The sequence below is a fragment of the Zophobas morio genome, unplaced genomic scaffold (genome assembly GCF_036711695.1).
Source record: "Zophobas morio isolate AGI-343-1 ecotype UQ-CSIRO unplaced genomic scaffold, CSIRO_AGI_Zmor_V1 ptg000002l, whole genome shotgun sequence".
Classification (NCBI taxonomy): domain Eukaryota; kingdom Metazoa; phylum Arthropoda; class Insecta; order Coleoptera; family Tenebrionidae; genus Zophobas; species Zophobas morio.
Window position 1 is genome coordinate 11883103 of NW_026972107.1, and position 6000 is coordinate 11889102.

Sequence of the window (6000 nt, forward strand, 5' to 3'; positions counted from 1 at the left end):
TGTGCTGAATACTGACAGCATTAACGGAGGCATATTGAATATTGACTGGTACTTTCGGAGTGAGCATTATTAGATTTCAATCATTAATAGAGTAAACATCCCACCTGTTGCACGTAACGGTGATTCTTCGCAATTTCCGTTTATTCGCACAATGCTGTGAAGATCCTGGGGTGAGGACAAATGAAGTTCATTAACAATTTAACAATGTATTGAACGTAATAATCTGAGCTTATTTACCCTAACTGATATTTTTTTCCTGAAAGAAAACCCAACAGAGGGGATTTTGTTGATTCAACCGCTGCCGCTTACACGTCTGTAATAGTATATTATTAACTAAGGTTGTGAAGACAGACATTTTGGACCGAGCGCAAATTAGAACCTGAGACGCGCAGCGTCGAGGGCTCTAAAGCGCGAGGTCTAGAATTGGCTTCACAAACGTGGTTAATATACTATTTTTTCCACTAGTAGCCCATTTGAGGTTTGCGAATTTTCAAAATGTTTTTTCTGAAGTGCATCAATAAAAATGTGTACTCACGTCATTTTAGTAAGCTTTGGAATTTTATTATTTTTTGACAATCCAGAAATGGTCCAGAACTTTTGTTTTAATTTCCTCCATATTTCCCGTTTTTAATAAATTTTTGTGTGAAAAATGTTGTAAAGTGAACCATCATGTACCCCTCCTCATTCCGTCGTACTTACGCGACCGCGACAAATTTGGCTGAAAAAGGTATGGACCTTTTATCGTTAAAGCGACACGGGGAATGGAAATCCTCCAGCATAGCAGAAGGATACAACGACGGCTCGATCTTCAATAAAAAAAAAAATCGCCGAAATCGTCCAAAGCTCATCTACGGCAAATCAAGTCAAACCAAATCGGAACCATGATTCAGTTTCAGTCCCGTAAACTTCATTTTCACTCCCATCAACTTCATCAACTTTGTTTCACCAATTTATCCTCAATTTATAATCAATTCAGGGTTTGGAAATCATTCCAGGGCATAATTTAAAAGCAAATTTTCCAAAATGATCGCTTTCAGGTTATGTCTCAGTTTTTCTGACAGTTGTGGACAGTTGTCACATTAGGTGGCCAACTTCACGTTTACATTATTGACCAAGGTTCACAATTTTCCAAATTACAGACCTCTAGACAAGTCGACAATTAGCCATTGTAATGCTACTAGTGGAAAAAGATGTTTTATTCATGTTTAAACGACGCAAAAATTAATTCTTTAATAAAACGATCGGAATTCAGATGAAAATTAAAAATTTGAACGAGAAATATTGTGACAAATAGAAGTCGAATATTTCATAAGAGGCCAAAAAAGAAGAATAAATCACGCAATGAAAAGAAGATGTATTTAGAAATCACGATATTTATTATTGTTGTTGACATTTCTTAAACAAACTGCAGAAGAGAAGAAAAAAGAAAGATGTACTCATTGCACTTACGTAGAATTTTGTTATCATGTCTCACATTAATGCTGACCTGCATTAGACGAAAGTATTAAAAAAATCGGCGATTTATGACAAACGTGAAGTATTTATTTTATCACCTGCCTTTAAAATGATTTTTGTTGACTTGTTACATGACATTAATATTTTAACCGATACATTCCGATACGAAATTAACTTTTGTAATGCTTTAAAGTTCATGCGTTAATTCGTTACATAATTCATAGAATAAAATTAATAACTTCATCCCGAGAGTCATGCAACTCCTTTATCAAAGGCATACAGTTTCATGAATAAAAAATGAAAGAATATATTTATTGACGGAACGTCGGCAACAAATACAAGAATGTCTTAATCACTTTGTTATTAAACCTTTAACAAATCAAGTTCATCGCATATTCACAAAGCCATGATGTAAATGTAATTGCACGACTGGCTAAAAGGGGTGGAATTTCTTTATAATAATTTCAAAAAACTTATATATAAAAATAACAACTGACCAAGAACTTCTCACTTCAACTGCGTGTCTTCTTCTGAAACAGTGAACTTGAAAGTGCTAAACATTATGGGATTGTATTCATATGGAGAAAGTTCTATATTTTTGAAAATACGAGCTTACACACTATATTTGCTGTTGTTAGTGTTGACCACAATATTAATCACTGGTCAACAGCTAAACTCTAACTTTTATTATAGCAGCCAATTATTATTTAATTAACAATTTTAAATGATATTATAAACGGCTAAACCCAAACTTAGCTCTCATTTAAAAGTAATCTTCAATATTATCCTTTGAAAAATACAAAAATCGTACTATTAAGTAATAGGAAACTTTCTATAAGGTGTATTTTTTTGTGATCAAATTGCTACAAACTTCTTGGGAAACAATAAGAAAACTACGTTTAGTAAGTAGAAAACATGTTATCATCATATAAAAAATTTAAAGTTAACATATTCTTAAAAGTGCATTTTATGTATTCGCATCTTGATTTTTTCCCCAAAAATTTTGACGACGTGAGTGACGGACATAGAGAACGCTTCCATCTGGGCATTTTGTGGATACAAAAACGTTACCAAGATCGATGGAACATCTAAATGCTCGCAGAATACTGCGGGACCATCAAGCGAGAGATCTCCAATGAAATCTATAGGAGGCAACCGAAAAAACGTCGGTATTAGCTGTTTCTTTTGTTTTTTTCGTTTTTTAAACTACAATCGTTGTTTTTTTTCTTAATTATGGTTGTTCTTTTGTTAATACATCACTTTTTGCCGTTAAAGATACAAAAATTAAATTGTTTTACCTGCTTTTTGTTTTTAACATCAAATATGCATTTTTATTTTTAATTGAGCTAAGTTGTAAGGTTTATGCCCTTTGTTACAAACACAGACACAAATTAAACGAAAACATTACAATTATGTCAAAGTTAGAGAGAAAAAAAATTGAATTTTGTTGACCAGTGTAATTATGAAGACTTTAATGGATAGAAGCTCGAACTATATGGAAACGAATGCCATGTTGATGTATGCGTCCGATACTACTTCGTTCTGTTTTAAGCTTGTGCCATTTCTTCAAAACAGTGAAAAAATTAAAGAGTGTATAAATTTTTTCGGAAAGAAGAATTTCGCACCAAAAACCGACCACGAGAAAGAAATTATAGATGAGTGCATCTGGGTGTGTCGCTGAAATTCCATTGTGTATTTTTACGGGATGTTATTGATAATAATGATTGTTTGGTATTTTCCTGTGATATTTATTAAAGGATTAAAGCTTCCTGTACAAATGTGGCTGCCGTATGATCCCTCATCCACCACTGTGAACTACTATTTTACTTTGGTTTATATTGCTGCAGGTATGAAAATGTTCTGTACACGTATCGGGACCAACATTTTCATTTTTAGCAACTGTATATGATGGATATTGTGGCCCAATTATGGATCCATTGATTGGTGGTTTGGTGTATCATGCCACGGCCCAGCTAAAGATTTTGAAATATAATTTAAACCATCTTGACAAGCACCTAGAACATAACTCAAGCAAAAGTAACGAACAAATTATACAATTCCATTGTGTCCACAAACATCTGGAAAGTTGTATTGAGCACCACAATAAAATTTTGTGGTAAATACAAAGTGATGAAGTAAAGTATTTAATTAATTGATTAATATTATTACTATATATTTAAACTAGAAGGAAAACTAGAGTTCTTGTATTTGTGTGTATAATTTATAATTTTATTTTAATAACAAATTTGCAGGTTTATAGACGAACATAAGGAATGTTTCTCTTGGAGCATATTCTGTCAGTTCACTGGAAGTATGTTTGCTATATGTTTTTGTTGCATTTGCTTAATTCTTGTAAGTTATACTGTTGTTTGCATTTGAGTTTTAAGGACTTTAAATCTTTTTTAGGTTCCATTAAACAGTATAGAAGCTTTTACATATACTGCGGCAATATTTAGTGTTAGTATTCAAATATATTTTCACTGCCATTATGGTACACTACTATTTGAGGAGGTAAGAAGGTACATAAGTCAACTGGTAAATATAATTTAAATTAGATTTGTATTTCTAGAACAATGACTTAATCAAGGATTTATATGGGACCCTAGTATAAATATGACGTTGAAATTCGAAAAAATTTGCTAATCATAATGGAACGGTCTAAACGGCCACTGCTTATTACCGCTGGAAAAGTGGTGGATGTTACAGTGAAAACATTCATATCAGTGAGTGTCTTGCATGGTGTTAATTTTTCAATTAAATATTTATATTTTAGGTTTTGAAAACAAGTTACTCGTTGATTGCTACCTTCAATAATTATAATTAAAACTGGAATAAAAGAAATTATTAAAGTCGATAATTATTGTTTTTCCTAAGGCAAATAAAATTTAATTTTTTTCAGCATTTGGAAATCAATTTTTTTTTTTGCATTTATGTACTATTAATTTTTGAGTGTAATGTAGCCACACCGTATTGCTTGCACCATTGAAATATATTTAACCAAATAAATATCGTGAAATTATAGATCTTTTATATCCCGCTCAGCTAACTTATTTTCTAAGACGTTCCTTGGGATGGGGACAAATAAATTTCATTTTTACTTCCCAAGTATAAACTAAGCAAGTAGAGTAATCCAGTCCATCGGAAGAATTGTCGCTTTTATGTTTTTTCAACGTTTCATGAATATTTACAACATTTTGTTCGATTGTGGTTTATTTAAAAATTCGAGTCCTCTGTTTTGAGAAGAAAAACCATCCAAATCAAACTAATTTCTACGTGATATGCTTTCGATGTACAAATATAAATAAACACTTGAGCTTTGCTGGTAATGCTAAAAGAAATTTTATCCCATTGAATATGTGCTTTAAAAATATTTTACACTGTCTGTACGGCACAGGAGCTGCAGAGGTGTTGTTTATGCCGCTGGTTTTTAGTTTACAGAGGTTATCACAAAACGAAAAACTTAAAATCAAATTTTATAATTTTTTTAGAGAGCTGGATTTGTCGGATTATTGCTATATCTTTAAACTAATTTTTTATCGATCAAATTAAGAGCATTATTTTCTAGAAAATATGAGCATACCCATGTCTTTATTTAAGGTGTCATTTATATCACCGGTTTTTACTATATAACAATTATCAGAAAACAAATCCCACTTCTTTGGAAGTGGGATTTGTTTCCAGGGCGAGGGAATTTCTGTATAAAGTAATCTTATACCAGTTTTTTTATTGATTGGTGCTGGATTCAAGGAGTTTTTTAAAAATGTATTCATTATTATATTTGTAACGGGATGCAGCAGTTACGTATTATTTATCAGCTATCAGTGTTATCAGGTTATCACCAATGAAAATTAAAATATTTAACCTAGTAAATGTCATAAAAAAATAAATAATGAGACTTTTTGAAAACCCATTTAATTAACTAAGGTGATAAAGAACGGGGACCAAGAAAATCGACAAAAGGTTGAGAAAAAAAACGCCTCAAAAAAGCGCCAAAAAAGGCAAAAAACCCGACGAAGGAAAAAGTCTAAAAAACCGTCAAAAAATTGAATAACAATCTTCATAAAAAGTCGTAAAAACTAATAAAAAGACGACAACAATCTCAAAAAAGCAATCCAAAAAAGAATAGAAAAATTCAACCAAAAAAATGAGATTAAAGAAGCGACAAAAAAATGACAGGCTTTTCAATTTTTGCACTTCTTAATACTTGGTGTGGTTGAACATATCACATCAGATGTCCAATCATCTAAAAGACGTTCCAGGTTCTGGTCCCACGAATTTAAAGAAAAGCTTTCTAACTACCTTAATGATTTTTTTTTCTAATCATTGTAAATCTGTTCATCCCAGCGACATTTTAAAATCGAACGCCCATGTTTCAGCAGGATAAATCTTATCTCCACTAAAACTAAGTAGCGGTTCCCCAGGATTTTCTTGTATCTTCTTACCATTATGGTTAACCTTAATAGTTAATACTACCAGCCGAGATCAAATCAAGAAGGTTAGAAGGTTAAAATTTTGCTCTAACTACTTTAGTCTTCATGGAAACTG